This window comes from Gasterosteus aculeatus, chromosome 21 (genome assembly GCF_964276395.1).
Source record: "Gasterosteus aculeatus chromosome 21, fGasAcu3.hap1.1, whole genome shotgun sequence".
In the NCBI taxonomy this organism is placed as follows: Eukaryota; Metazoa; Chordata; class Actinopteri; order Perciformes; family Gasterosteidae; genus Gasterosteus; species Gasterosteus aculeatus.
In genome coordinates, this window is record NC_135708.1 from 3961069 (window position 1) to 3976954 (window position 15886).

General features: G+C 46.9%; 1 protein-coding gene and 2 long non-coding RNA genes across 6 annotated transcripts in view; 1 reads left to right on the forward strand and 2 right to left on the reverse strand.

Moving 5' to 3' along the window:
* The window catches only part of LOC144390410 (uncharacterized), a 31177-nt gene extending 26262 nt beyond the window's left edge, over window positions 1-4915 (reverse strand). The window contains exon 1 of the long non-coding RNA XR_013454448.1: window positions 1551-4915. This is a non-coding gene — a long non-coding RNA (uncharacterized LOC144390410). The remainder of the gene's footprint in view (window positions 1-1550) is intronic.
* Window positions 1-15886, forward strand: part of LOC144390255 (NLR family CARD domain-containing protein 3-like) — a 41707-nt gene that overhangs the window by 10721 nt on the left and 15100 nt on the right. The window lies entirely within an intron of this gene.
* Window positions 11213-15886, reverse strand: part of LOC144390358 (uncharacterized) — a 173537-nt gene continuing 168863 nt past the window's right edge. For 2 of the 3 annotated variants that reach the window (XR_013454390.1, XR_013454392.1), the window contains exons 2-3: window positions 12798-12848; window positions 11639-12308 (exon numbers count right to left, since the gene is read on the reverse strand). This is a non-coding gene — a long non-coding RNA (uncharacterized LOC144390358). Of the gene's footprint in view, window positions 11407-11502; window positions 11612-11638; window positions 12309-12797; window positions 12849-15886 lie in introns of those variants that run through there. The other variant, XR_013454391.1, reaches the window with a different exon arrangement.

A 15886-nucleotide genomic window follows, 5' to 3' on the forward strand; every position in this document is an offset into this window, starting at 1 on the left:
GAAGACGACAGTTGCACTGCTATGGCAACGCTATCTGTTGCTAGGGACTACGGCTTGGACGAAGGAGGGGGGGGATACTTAGACGCGGCGCGAGGAGATTCTGTCCCGCGACCAGCGGAACGTAGACCAGCAACGTGAATCAGGATGGTCGGATCCATGTGTGTGCAGTTACAGAACCAACGATGTGGCTGGCGATACGAAATGAAACCACAGGCAAACGGATCTCACGGCGGAGACCCGGGAAAAGAAAAGAAAATAAGGAACTATTCCGACCATGAGACATCATTCAACAGCGTAACACAGTTACGAACCACAGTTATGAAACGAACCACAGTTTTGAAAAAGTGATGAAAACATAAATGAAGTGAGGTTCATCACATCTTTGGAAAGCCCAGTTCCATTTCTCCAGCCACAGCCGTTCTCAATCTAGAAATCCCTTAAATAGGAGCTGCCTGACAAAGTGAAGTAGACCACAAGATCCTCACAAGCGAGACATCAGGCTGCGATCCAAAGACATTCAGGAACAAATGAGGAACAAAGTCATTGAGATCCATCAGTGTGGAAAAGGTGACAAAGCCATTTGTAAAGTTTTGGGACTCCAGCGAACCACAGGGAGAGACATTGTCCACAAATGGGGACAACATGGAAACATGCACATTGTGTGAATACTGAATGGTCTGTATCTGCTTTATCTTTATGAAACAGTTTAATGTGAATGTTCCTTTGCACACGTCCCATGAAGCTTGATCTGTAGCATGACGTCATTTCTCCCGTTTGAATTCACATCTGGTGAAAGTACAGTGACAGGTCCATTTCTTATTTGTTATCCATTCATCTTCTTCATGAATATATTCCAGCACCTCGTCGCTGTGTGACGCCTGACTGACAGTCTGTGGTCGTCTGTAAGTAGTGGTAGAAGAAGAGGTGCTCCATGTGGACATGAAGGACAAAGCTGTGTGTGAGAGTGATGTAATGTCCATGTCTCCATGCTGCTCTGACCCCCCTCCTCCTTTCAGGGTGGAGCCTGATGGAGTCCGATGGTTGAGACCAGGTCTGAGGAAGTGTAAGTGAGCTTTGATTCATGAAGATTCAACCATCTTCACACTGTGACATCACTCATTCACCTCTGTGACGTCATCATCAACGTGTCAGTAGATGAACACATGATTAATAACTGCAGCTGTATTGTGTCTTGTTCTCTCATCAGATTCCTGTGAACTCACAATCGACACAAACACAGTAAACAAACACCTCAAACTGTCTGACAACAACAGGAAGGTGACACGTGTGGAGGAGGATCAGTCATATCCTGATCATCCAGACAGATTTGACTACTATCATCAGCTGCTGTGTAGAACTGGTCTGACTGGTCGCTGTTACTGGGAGGTCGAGTGGAGAGGAGGAGTTGATGTATCAGTGAGTTACAGAGGAATCAGGAGGAAAGGAGACAGTGAAGACTGTTTGTTTGGATCCAATGATCAGTCCTGGAGTCTAGACTGCTCTGGTGGAGTTTACCATGTCTGTCACAATAAGACAGTAACACGCATCACCTCCTCCTCCTCCTCCTCTGGTAGAGTAGCAGTGTATGTGGACTGTCCTGCTGGCTCTCTGTCCTTCTACAGAGTCTCCTCTGACACACTGATCCACCTCCACACCTTCAGCACCACATTCACTGAACCTCTTTATCCTGGGTTCAGGTTCTGGTCTTATGGTTCCTCAGTGTCTCTGTGTCCTCTTCAGGAGGGAGAGTCTCCTCCTGGTGGAGAACCTTCCTCTCTGCTCACCACATAGTTCAGTCTGTACAGCTGATGGTGGTTCATGTGGGTGTAGATGCAGGTGGAGCAGGTGAGGGGTACCTGAGCTGGTCTGGACTCTGGGGGGTCCACAGCTCTCTGGGACTCAGATGGAAGTGTGAAAGAGCTCAGCTTAATGCTGCTGTGCTCCTTCAATCAATAGATGATCATTTAGATATTGGCTCCTAATTAGGCTTTAATCTTCATCTTTATGTGTTCAAGAAGACATTTTATAAGACGCTCTTTCATCTGTCCCCCCATATGAGACACATGTGTCCTTATGTGTGTGTGCGCTTCATCAGCAATAATAAAAACAAGGTGAAGAAGGAAAATATGAATGTGTAATTCTTTTTGAGCCCATTTTAACTTCAAATCTTTCTAAATCTGTTGAGTGAAATCAAATCTAATTTCACATAATCAGGTTTGTTTTGAACAAGAAGCTTTTTAATGGTTCAGCAAACCTCTCAAGGAAATATTGAATATGCGTTACTTGTGTTTTTATTCCCTATAATGTCATTTACAACATTTACTCCATGTGTTACTTTAACAGAAATAGAATTGTTTGGCTCTAATGTTAATAAATGACTTTTATTGGAAACAACTGTACATGTTTAAACAGGCCATCAAATAAAGATGCTTTCAACACGCTGTATTATTTCTTTTGACATGAAATACTCTGATCCTTTTTAAAGATGCTGTACTATTGACTTTTGTACTATTTCCTCCATAATATCTGTATTTATTCTCCAGCCCTGTTGCTGTGTCAATAGCACAGAGGAAACATTGGTGGTGCAGCATGTTGAAGAAGGAAGTGAGTAAATAAAGAAATGAGTAATGAATAAGTTGCTTTATTAACCTTATTAACCTTCACGCAGAGCCGTCTCACAACAACACAAACTACTGAGCTCGCTACTTCAGGTGCAACTTGAAGCTTTCATTCTGCACCAAATATCACACTTAAGTCACCAACAAAAACACACAAAGCACAAGCACACATTTGATAACAGGCTGCAGTTTATCTCCTCACAAAGTGGAGTATTGAAAGTGTGTGTTGGACAGAAATATATATATAAATAAAAGTGATCAAATCTGCTGGGTGTAAAATATACATACAGCAACATGAATTAGCAGTTTTGGTGCCTTAGAACGTTGTGTCAATGCAATGAGCTTCATGGCCTCTTAACCTCTTGTGAGTGCTTATGAGTGACTACAGCTGGTGACTCTGAGGCATTTAAATAGAGCTCATTGGATACAAACGCCCACAAACGCTACAATGGGAAAGTCAAAGGAGCTCAGCATGGATCTGACAAAGCGAATCATCGACTTGAACAAGTCTGGAAAGTGACTTGGAGCCATTTCAAAGCAGCTGCAGGTCCCAAGAGCAACAGTGCAAACAGTAGTTTGTAAGTATAAAGTGCACGACGCTGTTTTGTCACCATCAGGAAGAAAACACAAGCTATCACCTGCTGCTGAGAGAACATTGGTCAGGAGGGGGAAGAGTCAACAGAGAACCACCAAAATGCAGATCTGCCAAGAAGTAGAAGCTGCTGGAACACAGTGTCCATGTCCACAGTCGTGTTTGGCATCTCCATGGACGGAGAGGCTGCCGTGCAGGAAGGAAGCTCTTGCTCCAAAAGCGCCACCTTAAGGCTCGACTGAAGTTTGCTGCTGATCACGTGGACCAAGATGAGACCTTCTGGAGGAAAGTTCTGTGGTCAGACGAAACCAAAAAATGAATGAACTAACGCAGATCAGCTGTTCTGGAAGCGGATACTCAGAGTAAGTCAACTCGGAGTTCAGGGATGGACTCAGAGTTTGTTGAACCTCCTTTCTGGAATACCCCCCATGTCTACCGCCAAGCACGGTGGTGGTAGTATCATGCTGCCAATGGATCTGGTGCTGGTGGATGTGAACAATGCTGAAGAAACAAGTCCATGTCAGAGAGCCATCACATTTAACTGAACAGCACCAATTCTGTTGTCCAGAGGAGCGGTCAAAGATTCAACGAGAAGCTTGTGGACGGCCACCAAAAGCGCCTAATAGAAGTGAAAATGGCCAAAGGACAAATATTATCACTGCTGTATGTATATTTATGACCCAGCGGATTCTGTCATGTTCTCTGTTAACCCATAATTAAGTCCTAAAAGAACCAAACCTCATGAATGTTGTTGTGACAGAGTGATTGGAACAGATTCTTCTATCAGAGGAAAATCAGACTTGTAGGAATAAGGGGAAACTCAAGGAGAGCCATGACATCATGTTCTTTACAAGTGTATGTAAACGTTTGACCACAGCTGTAGTGGGTAGATATGTGTGTTTAGCTCTACAGGCTTCATGCTGTCCTGATATCCACATGTGAGGCCGTTGATGAGCGTAGCTGATTTCCTGTCACGCCACCTCATCACTGGCTCTGTCACAGGCACTTTGCTGGAGGCCCACTGGCACAGTTCTTGTTATCATCTCCTATTCTACATTCTCTCTCTACATCATAAATCACATCACAGTTTTTAAATACAATTAGCAGAGCCAGCTGTTTTCTGACACATTGTGTACAACTACAGGATCTTTACAGTAAACTGATGGAGATCAGATGTAAACATTTGATTATCATATAACCACAAAATACTCAATGTTAACATTGTAATGAGTTAAAGATGATTTCAGACAATATCAGGAGAGAAGATTCAGCAGTGACACAAAATGAGAATATTACTGAATAGGAAAAACAATAGGAAAGCCTACTATATACAGAATAACATGTACAGTATTATACGTTAATTTCATCAACGTACATTTAAATAATAAAACCAAAAACACATAAGGAAATGATGTGAGAAGTCATTTAAGAGCAGCAGGTCCCCAAAAGGGAAAAAAGGAGAGGGACGTCAGCAGAACAAAGTGGGTGATGCAGAAACAGTTAGGGATACGTGTTTGAAATGAAGGAGACCCGTTGGATTGAGGACTTTATACCATGGGCTCATTTCCGGCGACGCAGAGTGATGCGCTGCAGTCTCCTAGCTTTCCCCCTGGCATCAATGGGCCGCATCTCATTGACCTTTGACCTGACCATCCGGGAGTAGCTGGGTCTCTTGGTGTAATGCATCAGAGGGCGGTCAGGCTGAGGCCCTGCTGGGACAGAGAAATGGAAGTTATATTCTACTGCAAAGGCAGGGCACATGCATTCTGGTAGCTCTCCTAATTTTGATGCATTTTTGTTTGTATTCTTGTCATTACGTTTCATTTTTCTATTCTGTACATTCTGTCTCTTTCGATCCAGTTCTGCATACTTAATGCTGTAGACTCATTGAGGACACAACATTTACCCGGAAGAGGATCCTTGTGGCCAACTCGACATCCGCCGCTACTGAACAAATCCTGTTCAATCTAATCAATAGTAATTTAACAATTTCCATGGTAATTATGTTTTGGGTGATAACTCGCGCCCCCAGAGGCTCAACGTGTTCCCGAGCGTCTTTAGAAGACCCCCAGATTTAGGCCATGTGAGTGGACCGAAAGCAGGTAAGCTATCCGCTGACGTTCCATCCTTCTTTCAGATGTGGACTAGTTGGGTCGGTTTGCCGGGCCCTGGAGGAATAGTTTGTGCACCCCATGCCTCGTGAAGTGTGACACCAGGAGTTGAGGACTTGTACCGGTGTGGTGACAGCCATCTGTCACCACACCGGTACAACCGATCTGTTAAAACCAGTTTTTGTGTCGCAACATGATGTCCTTTGGGATTTTGATCAATGGGTTCCTGGTGGTGACTTGCGGTTCTGGAAGAGGTGTACCAATGCATCCTGCATCCAGTTTGGGTTTCTTCCGTGGGCCGAGACAATGTCCAACAACGGAAACAGTGATGTGGGACCCAAGAGCCGGTCAAAGCTCCTTCTGGTGTTCCCGGTCGCCCATGCTGAAAAGTGGCTGTAAGTTTTAATGAAGCGGATCAAAGTGTTGTCCTGCCCCCCTGGGAGAGCGGCGGTTCAAAGGCGGAGATATCGCATAAACCTCCTTTCTAACTTTTCTAAGAAGGGATCGGGGGTAGCCCCTCTCTCCTCAGGCCTTGAATAAGATCTGTGTGGCCGGGCCTCAGTCCTGCGCCCGTGAGCAGATCCGTTCAAACCTCAATAATTGGGACTTCAGAATGAAGTCGTGAGGGTGATGGTTACCGGTGCGATATAGCAATAAGTGTGAATCTGTTGGTTTAAAAAAAACAAAAAACTTTAATTTAAAAGGGAGACAATGAGAAGTTGAGGCCCTTGAAGTGAAAAAGTCCAAAAAGCTCCCATTAGTTGGTGACAGCTGTAAGTTTAATGACCGGTGGTGTGAATTGAAGGTCTGGAGGAAGAAGTCAAACTCCTTTCCTGAGTGAGGCCAGACCCAGACTTCATCCAAATAGCTGTAGTAATGACTGGGACGTTTGGCGCACAAAGGGAGAATGGATTCTTCCCAAGTGGCCATGTAAATATCTGCATAGGCCGGGGCAAATTTCTTGCCATGGCTGCTCCACTAATCTGTAGGTACTGTTGGCCATTAATGTCAAAGTCATTTCTGGTTAGGCTAAGCTTGTCATGACGGGCGGCGAGAATGGCGACCCGAACACCTTCCCAGGACGCTAGGAGAGCCGACTGCGTCTGCCAGGAAGCCAGCTGGCGTTCTCCCACGAGTTCCCCACAACTGGTTCTGGGGAAAAAACTCTGCTGAGTCCTTGAAAGGTCGCGTCATTCTGTCAGGATGGCGGGAAAGGCAGGACTCAAACGCAGAGTTTCAAAAAACAAAGAGACATTATTGGTCAAAAAAATCCAAAAGCAAAAAAGGGGCAAAAACGGCGACAGGAACCAGGGAAACTCAGACATGGACTTCCGGACATTCAACAATGACGCGACAAGTGACACACATGGCTTAAATACACTAGGCAGGTGCAGGTCATTGGACACAGGTGGAAACAATCAGACAATCACATGGCTGCTTCAGCACTTCAGACTACATGTACAATCATCCTGTTGTTGTAATGTTTCCTCGCTGAGTGGATTCGGACTGTCGACATGTTTTCAGCCACAGTTCATCTCCTCCCCTCCCTACACGCCTTCCTCCTAAGTCATTGTCTCACATGAACAACCACTGACTGCCTGCTACTGGAGGACAAGTCCACCAGAAGGTGCTGAGCGTCTTCTACTACCTCATTACTAATTCACATGTACAAAGACTAAACCTTATTCTAATGAATGTATACAATCAACTATTGTTAGCAGGCGGTGAGCTGCGAGCGGCAGCGCTGGTTTATCTGATGTTACACCCAGAGTACTCATCTGCTTATTTTACCTCTGAAAACAAACTTTGTCTTCTTCTTATTCGTCACTAGTGCAGAGCCATGTGGAGTACTGCATAAATGAAAAGGCCGCTCATTGATTCAAAGTGGTCACCTGTCTAAAGAACTCCTCCAGAAGGGATGTGGTCCAGCGATGATGGAGGTCCCAGCGTTTGGCAGGGTGGCTGATGTCAGCAGTGTGCAGTAGCAGGGACGAGGCCTTTGCTTTGTCGGGCCTGCAAGTCCAGTCCAGTTAGTGGACGCGGCGCGTGAAGGGTTGTAAAGCAGAAACAATCATGGTTTGATAGTTTCAGCATTGTGAAGGACTGGAGTGACTGGCAGCATGAGGCGGGACGGACCCAGACGTGAAACACTCACGCCTCATGTTGCTGCAGGTGGCTTTTCATCCCGTTGATCTGCTGGAAGTGGCAGGACATGTCTGTGGCCAACACCATCTCCACCACCAGAGCCCGAAGCTCTCTGAAAGAGGGCAGGCAGTAAAACATTCATGCTCCCTACAGAAGGAATCTTAGATGAAGCTTGGGGAAAGTTTAATCAGAGGAGACTGAGATGCTTTCATCCTGTTGCTGTCACTTCTATATTTCTGCAGCAATGCAGTGCCAGATTGATGCAACTCTGCCCCAAACTACTCAACTTGTCCCTAAAATGAGAATCATATGATTCTGCTTGACTGTAAAATAAGGTGATGTGTTACCCCCTGGTATCATCAGCTGTAGCTCCCTCTAAGCACCAGTAGGAGGCAGTATTTTAGAAGCAATGACTTGCACTGTAATCTGGGGGTTGTATTGTACAGTGAATTATTATTTGAAGTCATTGAATGGAAACAGCGGTAAAAAAGGACGTCCCTTCAGCTGCAGCGCTCTTCTCTTACCTCCACTCGTCTTTGGAGAGATTAGACAGAATGTTCATGTCATCACTGTGCTGTAGAAGGCGATATGCAGCACTGACGTGGTAGTTCTCCAGAACAGCTCGGTCATTGTACAACATGGCGGTGTCTGACCTGCAAATGCGACACGGCTACTTCAGGAATGATCACCCTCACCGTCATTGTGATAATGCCAACAATGTATGAGGTAAAGCTGCTATCATTCATAGTAGGCTTTTTATTAGGTCACCTGTTAGATATCTCTTCATGCTCCAGTGTTGTCCACTGTCCTCAGAGACTGCAGGGATTGAAATGCTACAAACGATGCTACGTGGGACTTACCTTGTCTGAATATGGAAGCTATTGGTGGTCCCTGTGTGCTCGTAGTCATGAATGGCAGCTGCAAAAATGAGGGCAAAGATCTCCAACTCACTGAGCCAGTGCTGAAGGAGAGAGGCAGACAGACGAGGAGGAACGTGTCAATCGGGAGATGAAGATTAAAAACCCGTCCTGCTTAACGTTGTGCGGTTCTCCTGCTGGAAGTGAACCAGTACAGAGTCTCTTTGCCAGTTGTCAGTGTGTCTGAAACACCTCGGTTGTTTTCCAGTAGCACCTCAACTCAAATGAAAGCAAATAGAGCTCTTCACCAAGAGGATCTGGTGCAAAGTGCCTCACTGAGTGCTGGAGGTCACTGTGCGAGGAGGCCAACAGGACAACATCACATCAGCACCAGCAGAGAGGAGATGGAGACCCCCGACCCGAGGTCCTCCACCCCCGGGTGGGCCTAGACATCCTGTCCATGAAAGTCACCAACTGGAGAGTCAAAAGCCTTCTCCGTCCACAAAGCACATGTAGACTGGTTGGGCAAACTGCCAGGACCCCCCCAGTAGTCTCGGGAGGGTAAAGAGCTGGTCCACTGGTCCAAGACCGGGACGGAATGAGCACTACTCTGCTTGAGTCCAAGGTTCCATATGCTGTGATATGAGTCACTGCCTCCCCAGCATAGTCTTTCCCCAGAAAGGTGAAAGTGTGATATCCCCTTCAGCAACTCACGGCGAGTCCCATCCAGCCCCGGCCTTGCCCCCATGCAGCTTTCTGACCCCCGTAGTGACCCACAGGCACGTGGAGGCGGGGCTTGTACCTTTTAACAACACAGTGTCTGCATTGTACATGTGGTGCTGCTATAGTCCCTAGACAGCCGTCATGAGGGATTGTTGATGCATTATTTCAACGCAAATTAAGTTGGGTGGTGCTTGTGTTTGGGGGAGGGGCTTGAAAAAGGCCCCGTGGGCCTCTGTTTATTGCGGCCTTGGTTACCTGAGAAGGAGTCTCATTTAGGTTTTAACCATGATGTAAATCTATGTTTTGTCTTTACTTTACTGATTGACTGAACTCTTTCTTCAGTTGTTCTTTCTTTGCTGTAACAACCTACATCAATAAAAGTCACCAAAGTCACTTAAAGCTCCAGTTTGTCATGCAGCCTTTCATCCATTTACAGTCAGAGACAACACTAACTTTGCTATTGCATCATTATTATCTACCTGTCAGTCATCATTCATCCCGTTATCATCTTCATAGAAAATGATTAAGGTGGACTCATGATAAGAATAGAGGGAATACACACATACATGCTGATTCACACACACATATTCAAACTCCTGGTTCTATATGGTGCGTTCATGATCCCCTCCTGCTCGTCAGCGGAGAAAAAAGAGCCTCTTCCTTTGAGTTGATTTGATCGACTCTTCCCCCTTTTGAAGTAGGACGCGGACACACAATTATCCTGATGACTGACGTCTGGTTCCAGTTGATGACATTAAGCTGGATCAGCTAGCATGGTTTCAGTCAGCGGGTTAGTTTGAGCTAAGAGGACATTTGATTGGCTTAGTTGCACCACGTACAAGTAACACGTATCCCTGCTGGCTTTGACCATCAACAGCAAACAATCACCCAGTGGAGTCCACCATGTTTGGACCCTATTCAACTACGAGGATAATGCAGAGTTTTATTATTATTACCAATGAACCCTTTATGTTATCTGTGTTATATTATTCATGTTAAATGGGAAAACCTTGAAACAAACATCACACATCATGACTAAACAACTATGAAGGGCCTAATATTCCACATGACTGTTGCATCAAATACACCAAACAAGCCAAACCTCTCCACAAAGATGCCGGCCTGCACTGCATGAACGATGCTGCGGAAGCGTGGCTTGTCCTCGTTACGGCGCAGCATCACAACCGTCTGCCGGGTGAAAGTGGAAGCCAGCCAGTCCCGAACCTCTGACGGCACCGAGTCCGACCGGATGTCACCCAGCTGGTCCTCTGGATCCACCAGCCGCCTGCAAGGAGACACGCATCAGACTAAAAGCCAGAAAAAAGATCACACCTTCTCGCCAAAGCTGCTGATTGATGATCTTCATCAACAAATTGAAGGATTGTCTTATTCACAACTCGATGAGCACACAATTCAATTATTGTGTAGAACGCGGCTTGTCAGATTTTCCCAACCGATTGTGTCACACGTCCACGTGGCTGATGTGACGCGTATTTACCAGCGTTCAGACACATTCACATTTAACTGAAACGTCCTGCCGTCATTTTGTTACAACTTCCACAAGACGAGAGTTGACTACTGGTTTACCTTCAGGTCAGCCATCGTTTGTGTAACTAACTAGTAACTGCCGGCTGGTCTCCTGTATTCATGTGCAGGGTCCCACTGTCCTATAAGGAATAAGGCTCGCAACATTGTGCAGCAAGAATTTAAACAACTCTGGGTTAGAAACTTGGAAACCGTATTGAGCCACGAGTTACTCATTAAATTAAATATATTACTAACATACACATAGACTTAATGGAATCATTTAAATACTAATTAGTAGTAAAATAATATGAATGAATGATAATGTAATTGTAATTTATTTATCATCCATGAACGATCTTACTTACTAACATACAATATTTAATTGCCTTTCACCAATTTACGGGGTATTGCAGTTAATATAGTCTTAAGATATTTAGAGTGCTTTACTTTAGCTTCAAAATGCTTAAGACGACGTAGCTTGTGTGTAAATGATCCCGTTGTGATTTATGAATGAGTGAGGAAGCCACCGTGCTACTGGAATGGCCCAGTACCGTGTGCCATTAAAACGCTGGGGGAGCCGCGCTCTGTTGATGAGCGACTGCCGACGGGAAGAAACCCTTTGTGTCCATAAAGTCCTGCGTGCATGAGGACGATGTGTTAACCTGAACCTCACCTGCTTTCTGCTTTTACACTTCAATGTCTCCCCTTGGATTCTTTGGATTGTTGTACCTTTTGTGGACTCCTCTGCTCCACAGGTTGGTTTTTTAAGACAAACGTTTGCGTTTGGCCATTTCTCTACGTGCTCCTCCACCTCTGCTCAAAGGTCTATTTAGCTGCCGATCGTGAAAGAATTCAAGAAAATCCTTTTAAAATCCCTTTTTCTTCATGTTCATGGATTATTTGAGAAAAGCAGAAGTGAAATCTCTCGCCTGGCTTCCTCAATGCACAGAGCTTCTAGGACTGAGGCGGCGTAGTCCAGGTTTCTCTTCAGCTCCACCACAGATGCCTCCCCCCTTTCCAGCTGCTTCACAAGACAACCTGCAACACATAGAGGCCCAGCAGCATCGGCCCTCCATTCAGACCGTCCCAAACGCTGGATTGGGGAGCTGTACAATCTATAGATAGAATATATCTCCCACAGATGGTTTGGGAGTGATTAGCACAATCTGGGCTGTATAATACGTGCGCCCATATTACATGGCAGTGCAGTTGGTAATGTCAAAGTCAAATCAGCAGTTTCACTGTTAATGTCACTGCAAAGAAAGCTGCAGCGCTCTTTTCTAACTGGGTTCTGTCTCACTCAGTGGACGTAGATTGTGGGTTGAAGTCCCGTCTCAAAGCACCTTCTAAACAATTGGCTAGAACGCCATGAAAGGAAGTGTAAAGCCTGTTCTATGTGTGGCGAGTAAAACTTAAAGTAAAGGACACCATCTGTTTAGCAAAGGCAGCAAGCAAAGCTCCTCTTCCACGTTTCCCTTCATCACAGCTTCATTTGGCATGTGAATGATACATTTACATGAAGCAAAGGCCGCTGTGTGTGTGTGTGTGTGTGTGTGTGTGTGTGTGTGTGTGTGTGTGTGTGTGTGTGACCTGCTGGCAGTCTTCTCCATGGTGTCCGGGGCACCAAGGACCGGCAGCTCATCCTTCAGGATCTCTTCATTCTGAACTCCTTTGTATTCAGTGATGCCAACAGCCGCTGGGACGGCAGTGCGCAGTGCATTCTGGGACCGTGAGCCTGAACGATGGACACAAAAGCGCCTGCTAGCATTTCCACGTGTGCAGCGTCCATGTTTTAATCCATCAGGGACCAAAGTGATTGACGCAGTCGGCCGTAAGACGGAGAGACGAGGACGTGTTTGAATGGACACGGAGGAGTGAACACAGTTGAAGGAAAAAGATGTGTCAACTACAAAGGAGGCTTAGACCCACTGCTGGAAAACACACACGTCAGAGGAGCAAATCCTGATGCTGCACAAAGAAAGTGGGGATAGTTAAAGAATGAAGTCTGAACAGAATCAGTAGAGTTTTCTGGCCGACTTGTTGTTGCCTCCAGTTGTGCGACTGTTTGGACTGACAGCCGGCTCAGTGTCCCCTTCTGCAGGGGACGTATTCATGGCGGGTCACATGTGCATGTGCCCCTCACGTGTGGACAGAAGCCCCCGTCACACGGTATTTACCCGCATTACAGAGGTCGCTGTTTGAAACACAAGTTGGATGAACTCACGTGCCAAGTGGGCCGGTGGAAAGCGGGAGCTCGGCGCCGCCTCGTTGGCAACTGGACAAAAGAAGGAGAATTTCTGTCCTTTGACATTCTTACTGGTCATTTGGGTCCAATAAGCATGACTTCTATTGTCCAATGACAGCGCGGTGCTGGGGACACACACTGTGCTTACTCTCCTGGTCCACCTGGTACAGTGTGGGGACATTCGTCTCTAAAGTCACGTCCACTTTAGTGACCTCGTTCATTCCCAGGATACTTGTACCCAACCTGTGTTTGGTCACAGACGCCAACCTGCAGCCCCACGTTTTGTTTGTGTTGTTCAGCCGCTCGTGGAAGTAAACTTGCTTGTGTGTGAAACGTGTTTCCAACCAGGTGATAAGAACAAGAATAGAATCAGTAAAAGGAAACATAACACCTGACCTTCCCAACCCAGAGCCACTGGTCAGAGGATCAGAGTGTGTGTGTGTGTGTGTGTGTGTGTGTGTGTGTGTGTGTGCGTCATGGGGGTGCAGCTGGAATCAGGAAGTGAAGGAGGACATCAAGAAGCAGCCTCTTCATTAGTGACAATGACTCCCTGAGCTCCGCTGCCCAACAACTGACGACACACCAGTCGACATGACGTCACCTCCCAGTCTCCTGGTTGCCATGGAGACAGCAGCCTGTAAACACCACGCTGTGTGCTGTTCTCCGTACTCATCACATGGACTCCATCAGACAGTAACTACGCCCTCTTCACAGTGGGCCGGGCTACGTCGGCTGTTATGAGGCCGGCTGTGGACTTCAGTCCATCCCGATGTCTCCTGGAGCAGTTCCTACTGCGGCCGTGCCATCGGGGACAAACAAGGAGACACAAAGTGGGGAAGCGTTTCCTCTTGGAGCTGCTGTCAGCTGGTTGCAGGAGGAAAAGACGACTTGTCAACAAGGCAAAAGTGATGGTGATCAGGATGCTCGGCCTGCGCTTAGTGCTCCTAATGGCCTTTGGCGCGTTTCACTGCGCCCAAAGGAAAGCCACCAATCAGAGCCTGGAGTCTCCAACACAGCTGTCAATCACTGCCAGTGACACGTTGACAATCAAACCGTCTGATCTAAACGTCCTATGAGCTGTTTCAGAGGCATGTTTCAGCTACTGATGAGCAGTAAAACATGTTGGGACAGAAAGCAGTCGAGCCAGGACGTGTCTCCTTGTGGACGTGTAGATTATGTCTCGTGTTCTACAGTCAAGAGACAGTGAGACGTTTCATTGAAGTCACTAAATGTTGCTTTAAAGCCGTCATCACAAAGACATAGTTTCACTTTGTGTGTTTGTCTTGAAGGACACGCTACATCCAGACGGAGGAAGATGAAGCAGGTAAACGGCTACAAATAGAACACAATGAAGCTGAGTAACACACACACACTGAAACACAGAGCATCTCACCAATGGTGAAGCTGAAGCGTCCGTGCAGAAAGTAGCACTGCCGCCCTTTTTAAACGCCTGTTTGTTGGACGTTGGTCGTGTCGTTGGGCTCCTGATGTGCACGGTGTCCCTCAGTGGGTGAGGGGGGGCCGTTCTCTCTGTGCTGCTGTGGACGGGTGTTCAGGGTAAACGCCGCCCTTTTCCTCTTTGCTCTTCGCCCCTCGAGGCTCCAACAACTCTGATCTGCTCCATTGAGACACTTTCATGTCTGATATTTATATTTACTGTGAATTAGTTTCCTCTGCTGCTCCGTCACACACAGCGTTTCTATTTGAAATGAGAAGCAAACAAAAGCGCGATAGTTAAACACCCGACAGTCAAGAAGCGTATTCAAATGTTTCAGAGCAGCTGACGTCATCGAGGCAGCTGCTGTCCCATGAAACGAGCGTCCTCTGTTGTCCCCGTGAGTCAGGACCCCCGAGTCTGTTCTCCCCAGAACGCAAGTCCGTCCTCTGCGTCCCATCGTTGAGAAAGGGCCCCACGTTGGGAGGTTAATACGAGCAGCGTGGAGATCAGGACCTTCAGCTGCTTCCACGTGTCGTCCAGTCAACAGGGGACACGAGGACAGAGGTCCCTCATGATGCAGCTGTGGACAGTCTTCTCGTATGTTTCTGTTGCTGCTTATTACCCGTCCATGACCAGCCGTTCTCCTGAAGCTTCCCCTGGACCGAGGCGCTAATGGAACCACTGAGCTCCACCACCGGGGCTCCCTGAAGACCTTTACTGGTGCTCTGAGTTCTCTCCGTTCTTCCTGCTGCAGGAACGTCTCCGCGCCCCTCAGCTGCTGTTCATACAGCTGTCAATCATGTTGAATGACACGTGAATGAAGGCGGCACGATGCAGCGCGCTGAGGCCATGCAGAGAAGCTCAAGTAGCGGTGAGCCTTGTAGTGACGTCATTGTCTTAACTCAGGTAGTGACGTGATGTCACCTGTCAATCACAGGTCAGTGGAGCCACGATAATGAAGTAACTGTTGTTCTTTGGTGACTAAAGAGCCTCTTCTTGTTCACAACAACGGGTTCAGTCATCGAGCAGCAGCACATGTGGGATTAGTTCACTTCCTGCTTGTAGTTCACTGAGAACGTCAGCGCCTCTGAACACGATGGACTAACATCTGGAGGGACAACGTCCCCTTGCTGGACATCAACACGAGTTCCCTCGTTGTCCTCTTACAGGACGTTGTCCCACACACGTCTCTGGTTTAGTTCAGTGTGTTGTGTTCTAGTGTCTTTTAAACACTTAAAACGCACTTATGTGACGTCACAGAACTAACCGGTGACTCTGTGGGCCACAGCGCCCCCACGTGGGCAAACCAAGCAGCTGCTTATAAGCGCTCAGCCTGACGGTGACGTGTGCTGCAGAACTCTGTTCAGAAAGGGTTGAATTAAACAAACGCTGCTGCCTAACCGGCCCAAACATCACCACTAACATCAAGTAGAAGAGCCTTTGTGAACCACGCGGAGCTCATCTGTTATTCGGCAACACGGAATCACCTGAAGAACCAACGTGTCTGATAACAATCCCACTCTGAGCCCTTTGGACATGTTGTCTCATCAGGAGACCGTAGCGGTTTATCGGCTCTCACGTTGAACTAACTTACATCCGGAAGACGTTTACAGCAACACGAGCCTTCGGA